The following is a 15769-nucleotide window of genomic DNA, read 5'->3' on the forward strand; positions in this document are numbered from 1 at the left end:
CGTGGGTAATAAATGAGTAGGTTAAGTTTCAGTTGTCTATTTCAGGGAAGCTTCTGTAGGTCAGTGTTCGAAATCATAAAAATAAGTAAACGCAAAGAAGTTTCAATACGATTCACGAAGACACGGACAACTGCTGTTTCTTCACACAAACGCCTCAGGTAACGACGAGAAAGCCAGCAAGATTAAAGCTCATACGGAGACGTATCGACACTTGCTCTTTCCACTACCCAATTAATCGTGCTCTGCATTGCAAACAAACGAATAGACCACCTAAAGTACAGTATTTCGCATATTTACACTCAATAATACGTTACAGAATAACATGTTGGGGTGGCTCATCACTTAGAAAGGAATTACTGATTGCACACAAAAAAAAAAAAAAAAAAGTGGTTCAAATGGCTCTCAGCACTATGGGACTTAACATCTGAGGTCATCAGTCCCGTAGAGTTAGAACTACTTAAACCTAACTAAGGACATCACACACATCCGTGCCCAATGCAGGATTCAAACCTGCGACCGTAGCGGTCGCGCGGTTCCGGACTGAAGCGCCTAGAACCGCTCGGCCACCGCGGCCGGCCACTGATTGCATAAAACCAAGCAATGAGAATAATATGATGTCTATTCAAAAAAATTCGGAACTTTGTCCACCAACTTTTTTGCGCTTATCTTTTAAGTATCGTGCATGGTCTCCTTCGAAATATTTTTTAGCACGGTGCAGCAGAGTCAGCAACTGTAAAATGCAATAATATTACATTTCAGCCTCCAGTTACATAAGCCCGCGGCGCTCAGTTACGACTCAGCGTTCGCGGCCCACCTGTCTGGCACCTGCGTGGCCTATCGGCAAAACATTAGTAGAAGTGACGCAGTCTTATGACTGTGTACTGTAGTACTAACATTTTAACTTTGATAAGGCCAATATCTAGAATAAATTTTAATTTTAAATTGTGACATTTCTGAAGAAGGATACATTATTATAGCCGAAACCTAGGTAAAGTTTCTTTGCTTATACAACTTGTAATGGTACTTGAATTACGTAACCATTACGGCAGCTCTCCTGAACCTCTTGATACCAGCAATATTCTACTATGTTTTTTTAAGCAGTTAACATATTTCTGAGACAACATTCAGATTTGATTTCATTAATGTAGAGATGCTTTGATACATCGATATGTTTATATTGCAATGATATTATGTGTATTCTTTCTTTTGTCACTATGATCTTTGACGTACTTGTAACTCTGATTTTTGGGCGCGTAAGCGATTATTAGAGAATTAGAGAGTCGGACCTTGAGAAAGTCAAGTCTTGGACGTCATGTTGGAAGGACGCATAACGTAGTCAACTTATAAAATGTGAACTTTAACAGTGAGGAAGATGTTTTCAAGTATGTTTTGCATTGTGAAGTGATGTTTTATGTGTTACGTGATATTGCAATAAAAGCAATTAAAACGAAGTGTAACTTAAATTCGGAGTGCTGATTACTTTTTGTACATCACCATTGTCCTGCAAAAGTGTAATCTTCAAGAATGGTTTGTGAAATACATCTATAAAACTTTTGAATATAGCAGAATAAAACCTAGGCCTCTTTGCATCCGAGCTTGGAATCATCACCACCTAGATTTTCGACGATTGAGTCATGATTTTACAACGAGACCAGCGTGGGAAACACGAAAAGATGAGTACCTAGTTTATTTATTATTACATGAAATGGCTCTAATGACACCTGCCACATAATAACTTTGTTGTTGCCCGAAAATGCAGTATTTAGCAGCGTGAGCAACACCACACTCACTATTAACTTTTGACCTTTGTTGTGGTAGGGTTATCAGAAACTGGAGGCTGAAATTTAATATAATTCCTTCGAAATACTCTCCTCTAGAATTTACACACCGCTCCCGATGCCGTTTCCACTTCCGGAAGCAGTCTTGGTGCGCCTCTTCCTGGACCCCGCGATGCGCAGTCTGCGAATTTTCTTTTCTCTCGTCTATCGTTGCAAATCTTCATCCATTCAACGGGGTTTTCAACTCTGAAAATTAAAAAAAGTCCGCCATGGTCAGATCTGGAGAGTACGTAGGATGAAGCAGCACAGTGATTTCGTTTTTTGTGTAACAGTCACGCACCAACAAGCATGAATGTGCGGGTGCGTTATCGTTAAGCAAGAGCCATGAATTGTCTCGCCGCATTACAGGCCGTTTCCTTCTCACATTATCTCGCAGGTGTCGCAACACGTCCCGATAGTACCACCGCTTAATAGTTTGTCGCTCTGTCACGACTTCGTGATGAACTAATCCTTCAGCGTCAAAGAAAACTATCAGCATTGCTTTGACATTTGACTTCACCTGACGATCTCTTTGATTCTCTGGAAACATCTCGTCATTTTGCGCGATCCAAAAACTCTTTGACAGATTGCTAGCCGAAGGTCTTTCTAGTCTTGACTCATGAGCCATGGGACGGGGTATCTGATACGATGCTACTGAAATGTTGGATTCTTCTCCAATTTCTCGGACAGTCAGTTTTTGATTGGTACGCACAATTTCGTTAACTTTCCTGGCACGACCGTCGTCGGTAGACGTCGAAGGGCGTCCGAACGAGGGTCATTTTTAACTTCTGTCCGGCCATTTTTAAACTGTGTGAACCATTTGTAGCATCGAGTACGGCTTAAAAACTCAACGCTGTAGGCTTCCTGCATCATTTGGTGTTTCTCTGTAAAGATTTTCTTGAGTTTCACGAAATATTTAATGCAGACGCACTGCTCTTCTAACTCTGCCATCTCGAATTTCGCAAACTGTGCGACGAAACATTCTGCTCAATACGAGGGGGGACCCAAAAGAAACCGGATCGCTGCCATAAAAAAAATTATTGATGAACCTTTTTACAAAATTACTTCAGTCACCTTCAAAATACTCTCCATTACATGCGATGCACTTGTCGAGTCTCTTTTCCCACTGTTGGAAGCATGTTTGGAACTCTTCAAGTTTGATATTGTCCAGCGCCCTTTGCGAAGCTGTTTTTACCGCCTCCACATCGTCATAACGCTCCCCTTTTAGCGTTTTTTTCATTCGTGGAAATAGGAAAAAGTCGCACGGGGCTAGGTCCGGCGAATACGGAGCGTGGGGAACGACGGACCACCTCTGAGACGCCAAATAGTGGGTCACTCGTAAGGCCGTGCGTGCTGGAGCGTTGTCGTGATGCAGAAACCTGTCACCTGATCGCCAAAGTTCCGGGCGTTTCCTCCTCACATCCTCTCGCAGACGCCTTAAAACATCCAAGTAAGCCCGCATCTCGTGGTCGTGCGGTAGCGTTCTCGCTTCCCACGCCCGGGTTCCCGGGTTCGATTCCCGGCGGGGTCAGGGATTTTCTCTGCCTCGTGATGGCTGGGTGTTGTGTGCTGTCATTAGGTTAGTTAGGTTTAAGTAGTTCTAAGTTCTAGGGGACTTATGACCACAGCAGTTGAGTCCCATAGTGCTCAGAGCCATTTGAACCATTTGAAACATCCAAGTAAAAGTGCTGGTTAACAGTCTGGCCAGGGGGTACGAATTCCCGATGCACAATTCCACGAACATCAAAAAAGACAATGATCATAGTCTTCACATTTGACCTCACTTGCCTTGCTTTTTGGTCTGGAAGAGTTGGGAGTCCTCCACTGGCTTGACGCTTGCTTCGTTTCTGGGTCATACCTGTAACACCAACTCTCATCCCCTGTAATGACTTTGTTCAAGAAGTTTGGATCACGTGCAATCTCTGTTTCCAAGTCCTGACATACATTCATGCGGATGGTTTTTTGCTCCTGTGTGAGAAGGTGCGCAACAAATTTAGCAGCAACACGTCTCGTGTGCAAATCCTCACTCAAAATCCTCTGGCACGAGCTCCAACTGATTCCTGTCTCTGCTGAAATTTGGCCGATCGTTTGGTGACGATCCTCGTGGATCTTTTGGCGGACCTTTTCAATGTTCTCCTCATTTCGCGATGTTGAAGGGCGTCCAGAACGAGCTCGGTCTTCAACACGCATCTCACCACGTTTAAAGCGCCCAGACCACTCGAAAACCTGTGTGCGGCTCATAGCGTCCTCCTGGAAAGCTTCCTGAAGGATTTGGTGTGTCTCCGTTGCAGTTTTTTTAAAGCAGGAAACAAAATTTCACACACACTCTTTGTTTTCTTAAAGTTGCCATAACGACTTCGCAGAGGTAACCCGCCACCAGTCAGAGAAACAATACCACACTTGCACGCTCAGCTCTAGACTGACGCCGTCTGCACAGCTGTTTCATGAAGGTCTCTCCTAACACCATCTAGCGTGAGAACTCTGCACTACGTCTACGAGTGGCAGCGCCCTCAGAGTCCGGTTTCTTTTGGGTCCCCCCTCGTACAGCACACAACAATAACTAACAGACATACGACAATGAAAGTTCCGGCAGTTACACAATAAACCATAGAGTAAATATCTCTGGAGTGAGCATTCACATGCGCAGAACAGATTTTGTGTCAACATACATTGCCAGCCTGGTCACGTGATCTCGGGACGTCGTGTGTTTGTCCGTATAGCGCCCTGTATATTTAGAATGTCACTACATCCCTAGTACAGACGGATTCTTTTCGTACGTGTCGTGGATTATTTATAAATGTTGCGCAGACATTTTAACAGTATCTATTTGATACCGGGAATAAACCAGCTACGTAACTTTTAAGGGCAAGTGATATTACATCCTGATTCTTTGCGATAGGTGTCACATCACAGTTCAGATGCACTCGATTTTTGATAGTTTTCGATATGATACAGTATAGTATTAAAGAGCCTGACGTACATTTTTGCCGTGATAGTCTTGCAAAACGACTTGACAGTACGCTAGTACTTTTGCAAGTGTCCGAAAAACACCGAATTTGCCACACATTAGCGATTATATCCCTGCTAATTCGTCCTTTTTTGCTGCTATTTCTGCGTATTTATTTTCTCGTTTTTGCGACCTAAAGCACAATTTTTCTTACTGGTAATACTTTGAGTATTTATTTAACGCATCTTACGAACTTGCTCCCAATTTATTAAATAAAGAGTAGACTGAGTAATCTACACTCCTGGAAATGGAAAAAAGAACACATTGACACCGGTCTGTCAGACCCACCATACTTGCTCCGGGCACTGCGAGAGGGCTGTACAAGCAATGATCACACGCACGGCACAGCGGACACACCAGGAACCGCGGTGTTGGCCGTCGAATGGCGCTAGCTGCGCAGCATTTGTGCACCGCCGCCGTCAGTGTCAGCCAGTTTGCCGTGGCATACGGAGCTCCATCGCAGTCTTTAACACTGGTAGCATGCCGCGACAGCGTGGACGTGAACCGTATGTGCAGTTGACGGACTTTGAGCGAGGGCGTATAGTGGGCATGCGGGAGGCCGGGTGGACGTACCGCCGAATTGCTCAACACCTGGGGCATGAGGTCTCCACAGTACATCGATGTTGTCGCCAGTGGTCGGCGGAAGGTGCACGTGCTCGTCGACTTGGGACCGGACCGCAGCGACGCACGGATGCACGCCAAGACCGTAGGATCCTACGCAGTGCCGTAGGGGACCGCACCGCCACTTCCCAGCAAATTAGGGACACTGTTGCTCCTGGGGTATCGGCGAGGACCATTCGCAACCGTCTCCATGAAGCTGGGCTACGGTCCCGCACACCGTTAGGCCGTCTTCCGCTCACGCCCCAACATCGTGCAGCCCGCCTCCAGTGGTGTCGCGACAGGCGTGAATGGAGGGACGAATGGAGACGTGTCGTCTTCAGCGATGAGAGTCGCTTCTGCCTTGGTGCCAATGATGGTCGTATGCGTGTTTGGCGCCGTGCAGGTGAGCGCCACAATCAGGACTGCATACGACCGAGGCACACAGGGCCAACACCCGGCATCATGGTGTGGGGAGCGATCTCCTACACTGGCCGTACACCACTGGTGATCGTCGAGGGGACACTGAATAGTGCACGGTACATCCAAACCGTCATCGAACCCATCCTTCTACCATTCCTAGACCGGCAAGGGAACTTGCTGTTCCAACAGGACAATGCACGTCCGCATGTATCCCGTGCCACCCAACGTGCTCTAGAAGGTGTAAGTCAACTACCCTGGCCAGCAAGATCTCCGGATCTGTCCCCCATTGAGCATATGTGGGACTGGATGAAGCGTCGTCTCACGCGGTCTGCACGTCCAGCACGAACGCTGGTCCAACTGAGGCGCCAGGTGGAAATGGCATGGCAAGCCGTTCCACAGGACTACATCCAGCATCTCTACGATCGTCTCCATGGGAGAATAGCAGCCTGCATTGCTGCGAAAGGTGGATATACACTGTACTAGTGCCGACATTGTGCATGCTCTGTTGCCTGTGTCTATGTGCCTGTGGTTCTGTCAGTGTGATCATGTGATGTATCTGACCCCAGGAATGTGTCAATAAAGTTTCCCCCTCCTGGGACAATGAATTCACGGTGTTCTTATTTCAATTTCCAGGAGTGTATATACATAATCGAAAAGTCACTGATAAATGCATCGAGGATAGTATTTGCTGAAACAACTAACCATTCCCTTTCCTGTTCCACTAGCAAATTTACGAGAGGAATCGATTGTTTGTAAGCTTTTGTACGAGCCGTAATATCTATTATATAGTCATAAAATCATAGAAAAATAGGTCTACAGAATCAAGCCTTAATTATAAGGCGTCTCGAAATTTTTAAACGTGTACATTGTCTCTTACTAATATGATAACTATAATTAGAGCTATGTGGTATGTACCCATGAAAAGTTACTATCCCTCCATTCACATATTTTTCTTTGCATCCGTAGCAACAACAGTAATTCACCATCGCTATTACACTATCAACAAACGGTGAAACACAACAAAAACTCTTGATATTATATTCAAACGCTGCAGAAAGGAGACACGCACAGCGAAGTCCCGAAAACACTTGACAGTCCCGGTTTAATGTTGACAACATGCGCAGAACACAATGCTCACTCCAGAGATATTTACTCTATGCAATAAACACAGGAGCGTGCACAGATGCCAACCGCATTTCGTTCCAACATACCATTGGCGCGAAATCACGAACGTTGTGGAATTTTTTGAACAGCCTTCGTATGTGGTGTTCACTTGGAGTCACTTTGAAGGATGGACAAATGGTTCAAATGGCTCTGAGCACTATGGGACTCAACTGCTGAGGTCATTAGTCCCCTAGAACTTAGAACTAGTTAAACCTAACTAACCTAAGGACATCACAAACATCCATGCCCGAGGCAGGATTCGAACCTGCGACTGTAGCGGTCTCGCGGTTCCAGACTGCAGCGAAGGATGGACATAATGTCCAGTGAATTGATAGCGGCTGTATGAATTGTGAGCCCATACAGCACTGCGGTCATGCGGAAACAGCATAAAAGTATCCCTCAAAAAACTCCCTCAGTTATGCTTAGCCATTTGAGCGAGCCTGTGTATCCCGTTGTCTCACAGTCCCGTTTTCTACGTAATATAGAATGTTAGAACATAATGAATAATGAATTTTGAACAGAATGACCTCCTCAAAGCCAACCAGCATAGATTTCGAAAACATCGTTCACGTGAAATCCAACTCGCATTTTTCTCACATAACATACTGAAAGCTTAGATCAAGGCAATAAGGTTCAAATGGTTCAAATGGCTCTGATCACTATGCGACTTAACTGCTGAGGTCATCAGTCCCCTAGAACTTAGAACTGCTTAAACCTAACTACCGTATTTACTCGAATCTAAGCCGCACTTTTTTCCCGGTTTTTGTAATCCAAAAAACCGCCCGCGGCTTAGAATCGAGTGCAAAGTAAGCGGAAGTTCTGAAATATGTTGGTAGGTGCCACCACAACTAACTTCTGCCGTCGAATATATGTAGCGCTACACAGGCATGCTTTGCGGGCACAAAGATAAATACTGGCGCCAAAACCTCTGCGTCAGTAAATAAATAAAGAAAAAAGGTGGAAGACGAGCTTTTTTTTTTCTCCGCCCCGAATTTCGACCACTGCATTTTCATACATTATCCAACGAAGTAAATACAAATTAATTCCGTATTGTTCATCTTCGAATGTAGCAGCTTTTCAATGTACTACGAAAATCCGACTGGCAAGACCGTTTGCGATGTTTGTCAGTATGGCCAATTCTACGTTCTGATTTTTTTTCTACCTATGAGAAGAGATGGTTGCTAATGGGAACTTTTGTGAATTCTGAATCACATGCAGTATTCTCTTCACCATAAGAATAATACGAAAATAAACATTTTGCCATGTATTCTTTCGTGTTTGCTGCTATCTCATTTAAATCCTGTCTGCCTAATAAACTACGAAACTAGAGTGAGACAACACAAACGCGGAAGTATACACATGTGTCATGTTCATATTCGTATTATTCTTATGCCTAATAGTGATACAGTCAGAAATGAAGCACGGCAATTGACTAGATTTTTAAATCTAAGATGACTCTAATTTCTGTTTAGAAAATAATGTACTAAAGAGGCGTCTGCAAAGATTTTCAAACGGAGAAAAATTTTCGCTAAACTCTCGTTCAGAACATCTTCTATCATACGTAGTTTATTATTTGGTTCTTGTTGATCATTATCAAAGAAAGCAGCAGTGTAAATAACAACAAATAGCAGTCTCTTGCCATTGTTTCGCTACTGAGACAATTACTCTCTTTTTTTTATTGTAAGCGGCGGTAGCACGCACAAAAGCAAACCATGCCGCGAGCGGCGACAGGTCGTGAACATTCATTATCGGAATGCGACAAACAATGCATGACACAGTACAGTAATGCATTTTCAGCTTAGAGTGACGAAAATACCTATAACAAAGAGAACGGCAATTATCAGATCAAAGAAAAATAAGCAATCAATTCAAACCAGACGAAGCACGTGAAAAAGGGTACCCGCATAAATAAGGACGGAGCGCCTGACGCATAGCAATGGCTACCTGGTAAAGCTTAACTGCTAAGCTTACGGCTCGAACCAAACTACTGTAGCTGTATCGTCATTCATTCGACCTGAATTCTGTCTCATATTACAATGGACCAACTTTGTTTCGATTTGGAGGTGCGGCCTAAAACTTTTCTCTCGAATTTCGAGTCTCAAATTTCAGCTGCGGCTTAGATTCGGGAAATTATTTTTTCCTTTATTTCGAGTCTCATTTTTCAGGTGCGGCTTAGATTCGAGTAAATACGGTAACCAAAGGACATCACACATCCATGCCCGAGGCAGGATTCGAACCTGCGACCGTAGCGGTCGCGCGGTTCTAGACTGTAGCGCCTAGAGCCGCTCGGCCACAGCGGCCGGCGCAATAAGGTATTTTGTGGTTTCCAAAAAGCATATGACTCACTACCACACCTACGATTACTGTCAAAAGTACGATCGTATGGAGTTTGAAGTGAAATTTGTGACTGGATTCTTGGTAGGAAGGATGCAGCATGTTATCTTGGATGGGGAGCAACTGTCAGATGTAGAAGTAATTTCAGGTGTGCCCCAAGAAGTGTGCTGGGACCATTGCTGTTCATGTATATATATTAATGATATTGCAGACAATATTGGTAGTAAAATCAGACTATTTGCCGGTGATGCAGCTATCTATAATGAAGCACTATCTGAAAGAAGGTGCATAAATATTCAGTCAGATATTGATAATACGAGGGCCGTTCAGAAAGTAACCTCCGGTTGATTTAAAAAAATACACCAAGTTAAATAAAAATATTTTAATATATACATCTTACAACTACATCTTTGCACTATTTTTCTACATAGTCTCCATAGCGATTGAGGCACTTATCGTATCTCTTCACAAGCTTTGAAATTCCTTCTGCATAAAAATCACCCGCTTGTGCCTGGAGCCAGCCTGTGACCGCATCTTTGAGCTCTTCGTCGTCATCAAGCCGCTGTGACCCGAGCCATTTCTTCAAATGCATGAAGAGGTGATAATCACTTGGCGCCAGGTCTGGGCTGTAAGGTGGATGGTTGATAACGTCCCACTTGAAGGACCCAAGAAGGGCCGTTGTTCTGCGAGCAGAGTGAGGACGGGCGTTATCGTGCAAAAAAACGATACCGGAAGTCAGCATACCACGGCGTTTGTTCTGTATAGCCCGTCGTAACTTTTTTATTGTTTCACAGTACACGTCTTGATTAATGGTCGTACCACGTTCCATGAATTCAACCAACAACACCCCTTTGGCATCCCAAAACACCGTTGCCATCAGTTTTCTGGCAGAAAAATCTTGCGAGGCTTTTCTTAGTTTGGTAGGCGAATTTGAATGTGCCCACATCTTTGATTGTTCTTTTGTCTCAGGGTTCACGTACTTAATCCAGGTTTCGTCACCGGTCACGATTCTGTTTAACAATGGTTCTCCTTCGTCCTCATAACGTGACAGAAAGTCTAATGCAGAGCCCATTCTTTGAGTTTTGTGGTGGTCGGTAAGAATTTTGGGCACCCATCGTGCACAGAACTTACGGTAACCCAATCTTGCTGTCACTATCTCGTACAAAAGAGTCTTAGAAATCTGTGGAAAACCAGTAGACAACTCCGACATTGAGAAATGTCGATTTTCTCGAACTTTTGCATCAACTGTCTGAACGAGTTCGTCAGTCACCAATGATGGTCTACCACTCCTCTCTTCATCATGAACGTTTTCTCGTCCACTTTTAAATAAACGTACCCATTCACGGACAACTGCTTCACTCATAACTCTTGGTCCGTACACGGCACAAAGCTCACGATGAATAGCTGCTGCAGAATATCCTTTGGCTGTAAAAAACCTTATGACAGCACGCACTTCACATTTGGCGGGGTTTTCTATTGCAGCACACATTTCAAACTGCCACAAAAACTAAACTAGCGCAGGTACGACGTTCACTCGACCACGGCTTGATGCCGACTGACCTGTTGAGTGCGTGAACGCACAGATGGCGTCGCTACTCCCCCCACAACCCGCACTGTGACCAGTCGGAGGTTACTTTCTGAACCGCTCTCGTATTTCAGAGCAGTGCAGAGATTGGCAACGTGCTCTAAGAGTTCAGAAATGATAAATTTTGCTCTTCACAAAACGAAGAAAAACATAGTATCCTATGGTTATAATATGAATGATTCACTGTTGGAATCGGCCAACGCAAACAAATACCTGGGTGGAACACTTATAGGGGTCCGAAATGGAATGGTCACATAGGTTTAGTCGTGGGTAACGCACAAGGTAGACTTCGGGGTATTGGAACAATGCTGGGAACTGCAATCAGTCTACAAAGGAGATAGCTTACGAGTTATTCGTGCGACCGGTTATAGAATATTGCTCAAGTGTGTGGGACCCGTACCATATAGGACTAACAGGGGATATTGAACGTATACAGAGAAAGGCAGCACGAATAGTCAAGGTTTGCTTAATACGTGGGAGGAAGTCACAGAGATACTGAAGAAACTGAACTGGAAGACTTGAAGACAGACGTAAACTATCCATTCTAGTTCAGTCGCCTAATGTGTAGACCGTTTGCCGTTCCATCATCACGGACCGTTGCCTGGGGTACACCGTCTTGGAGGTCGTCTACACTCCTGACCCCTCCGTCTCTGAAGATATACCTATCCGGAAAATACTGGACCATCTGCCAACTACCCGCCTAAAATTCAGGAAACCTACATGGGAAGACGAAGTCCCAAATTCCCAGAAAGGTACGACATAGCAAGGGAATGGAGGCAATACTGGTCGCTGAATAATCACCATCCTCTCATCACTGATTTTGATGCTTCGATACCGGTGGAAGGAATGCAGATGCCCAGAAGAACTTGGTGCAGACTTAATCGTGTGAGGACTGACCACGGCAGGTGTAAGGCCATTCTCCACAAATGGGAACTCACTGATGACCCGCGATGTGACTGTGGTGCAGAAGAGCAAACAATCCCTCACTGATCTTGGAACGTCCTGCGAGGAGGTTTGAAGGAGAATGGAGGGATATCATGAATGCTACTGCACGTGCTGTTCAGTGGGTGACCTGCTTAGATGTAATAGCTGCAGTGGCTGTCTCCCTAATCTTTCGCGTATTGTTGTTTGCAATCAATCATTTAATAATATATTTGTAATTCGTTTATTATATTAATTAATTGTATGTGTGCAATTTTACTCTGTAGATGAGGCCGGCCGCGGTGGTCTCGCGGTTCTAGGCGCGCAGTCCGGAACCGTGCGACTGCTACGGTCGCAGGTTCGAATCCTGCGTCGGGCATGGCTGTGTGTGATGTCCTTAGGTTAGTTATGTTTAAGTAGTTCTAAGTTCTAGGGGACTGATGACCACAGCAGTTGAGTCCCATAGTGCTCAGAGCCATTTGAACCATTTGAACTCTGTAGATGCCATACGCTAAATGAATAAATAAATAAAACGTAAACTATCCCTAAAAAGTCTATTCACAAAATTTCAAGGACAGGCTTTAAATGATGACCCTAGGAATATACTACAACCCCCCTACGTATCGCTCACATTGGGATCATGAGGATATGATTAGAATAATTACTGCATGCACAGAGGCATTCAAACAATCATTCTTCCCGCACTCCATACGTGAATGGAACAAGAAGAAACCCTAGTAAGTGGTACAGTGGGCCGTACCCTCTGCCATGCACCTTACAGTGGTTCACAGAGTACATATGTAGCTACATCTGTATCTATAATCTGCAAACCACTTTGAAGTTCATGGCAGAGGATAGGCCTACGGACATTTACGACCATATCCTGTCGTAGGAGGGAGCGGTTCTAGGCACTTCAGTCCGCTACGGTCGCCGGTTCGAATCCTGCCTCGGGCATGGATGTGTGTGATGTCCTTAGGTTAGTTAGGTTTAAGTAGTTCTAATTCTAGGCGACTGATTTTAACTCTCATAGTGCTCAAAGCCATTTGAACCATTTGTTGTAAGAGGAAAAGAGTTTTCTGCATGACATTTGAGAATCTACAATACACAGCATTTGGGGAACTGTCCGAGAGGATTTATTTTGCGCATAATTGTAAAAAAAGGACCAGGATGGCTGGAAAGGGGTGGATTGTTGGTGTACAAGAAAAGTTTCCCAGGCTGAGGTCATGGTCAGGTGCCCAGGTTATGGATTGGAGGCCCACAAAACGCGCGCGGCTATTGTCAGTGTCAATGGAATTCACCAACAGCCGTGTAACTTAAGACGTTATTTTATTTTAAAGGCTACCAGTTTCAGCGTTACACTGTGCCATCTTCAGGCCCCATATGCACCTCTCCAAATAAACGAAAATGTCATGTAGAGTTATAAATCACTGGATGTCGTGGATTCAGTCGTTACACTAGTGCTTCATTCGAAGACTTGATAGGTTGCTATCAAGTCTTCGAATAAAGCATTAGAATAACGACTGAATTCACGATCTGACAGGTTGCTATCAAGTCTTAGAAATTGGAAATTTGTGGAAATGACTATGGGATCAAACTGCTGAGGTCACCGGTCCCTAGCTTACGCACTACTTAATCTAACTTAAACTAACTTACGCTAACAACAACACACACACACACCCATGTCCGAGGGAGGACTCGAACCTCGACGGGAGGAGCCGTAGATCGCACGGCTACCCCGCGTGGCTCAAGTGTTCGAACGAAGCATTAGTGTAACGACTGAATTCACGACACAGAGAGATATATGACTGTATGACCTAGTAGATAGTGTCGGAAGTTCCATGCGGCTTTTCGCGGATGATGCTGTAGTACTCAGAGAAGTTGCAGCATTAGAAAATTGCAGCGAAATACAGGAAGATCTGCAGCGGATAGGCACTTGGTGCTGGGAGTGGCAACTGACCCTTAACATAGACAAATGTAATGTATTGCGAATATATAGAAAGAAGGATCCTTTATTGTATGATTATATGATAGCGGAACAAACACTGATAGCAGTTATTTCTGCAAAATATCTGGAAGTATGCGTGGGGGACGATTTGAAGTGGAATGATCATATAAAATTAATTATTTTCAAGGCGGGTATCAGGTTGAGATTCATTGGGAGAGTCCTTAGAAAAAGTAGTCCACCAAGAAAGGAGGTGGCTTACAAAACACTCGTTCGACTTATACTTGAGTATTGCTCATCAGTGTGGGATCCGTACCAGGTCGGGTCGAAGGAGGGGATAGAGAAGATCCAAAGAAGAGCGGCGCGTTTCGTCACAGGGTTATTTGGTAAGCGTGATAGCGTTACGGAGATGTTTAGCAAACTCAGATGGCAGACTCTGCAAGAGAGGCGCTCTGCATCGCGGTGTAGCTTCCTCGCCAGGTTTCGAGAGGGTGCGTTTCTGGATGAGGTATCGAATATATTGCTTCTCCCTACTTATACCTCCCGAGGAGATCACGAATGTAAAATTAGAGAGATTCGAGAGCGCACGGAGGCTTTCCGGCAGTCGTTCTTCCCGCGAAGCATACGCGACTGGAACAGGAAAGGGAAGTAATGACAGTGGCACGTAAAGTGCCCTCCGCCACACACCGTTGGGTGGCTTGCGGAGTATAAATGTAGATGTAGATGTATATGACGTTTTCGTTTATTTGGAGAGATGTGTATGGGGCCTGAAGATGGCATAGCGAAATGCTGAAAGTGGTTGCCATCAAAATAAAATAAAACAACATCTTTAATTACACGCTGTTCGTGAATTTCATTGACATTGACAACTACTTTACGAGCCGATGTCCCCTGTCCATGATGAGCCAACAAAGATCGAATGTGACTATTTGTGCAAAAACTTTGCTTAAATTTTTTTGAGTCCCTTTACTTTAGTAATAATAGTAAAAGTTAATAATATTAGTAATTACTGTAGTAATGATAAAGTTCTCGTGAAAAAGTGATTCACCTTATGCAATTAATTTTTCACTCTCGACATGTCATTTTAAGTACGTACTTTTCTTCTCTGTACACTTTTTTAAAGTTGGAAGGGTCGTTCAATAAGTAATGCCCCACATTTTTTTCTCAGAACATAATTATTGTGAAGAGTCAGAATTTGGTGACAATATACATCATGTCTTGTCGATGTCCTATTCTTCTACGTAGTCTCCATCACGTTCTGTGGCCGTAAGCTAATATTGTGGAACAGCATGTATTCCTTGCTGATAAAAGCTCTTGTCCTGTAGGCATAGCATCACTGACACTCTCGTCATCTTCAAAGTGTGTTCCCCGTAGAGAATCTTTAAGCAGTCCAAAGCGAATAATGGCATCCTCACGATTCAGCACGTCTGGAGCAGTGGCTTTGACAGGACGTCCCGAGCGTGGAGCTGTGTTTCTGCGTATCCTGTGACTTTATTTAGCCATCGCCCGACTGTACTCCTATCAACTGCAGCATCGCCATACACTGCACACAGACATTTATGGATGTTCAGCACGGTTTCTTTTTCTGCACACAAGAATTCAATAACAGCACGCTGCTTGTAACATGACGCTGTACTACGGCTCTGCCATCTGCCAGAACGGTTGAAAACTTCACCGGCGTAGGGAACAAATATCAAATGTGAAGCACCAACAAGGACGTTTGTCTATGTATATTAATCGCTTTTTAAAAAAATGTGGGGCATTACTTATTGAACGACCCTCGTAAAACTGGTTTTCTCAATTTATTTAACTCTTTTTATCTGTTTGGCCGCTATCCTCTACCCCGTCAGGCACAATGTGCACACGGATATACAGATTATTCAGATTATTGATTATTTGGATGCTTTCCTTTTGTCCAACGAGAATGAAAAAAGAAAGATCAGGTACGTAGGAGGATACTGTTACTGTACACCCTGTCA

This window comes from Schistocerca nitens, chromosome 12, assembly GCF_023898315.1.
Source record: "Schistocerca nitens isolate TAMUIC-IGC-003100 chromosome 12, iqSchNite1.1, whole genome shotgun sequence".
NCBI lineage: Eukaryota > Metazoa > Arthropoda > Insecta > Orthoptera > Acrididae > Schistocerca > Schistocerca nitens.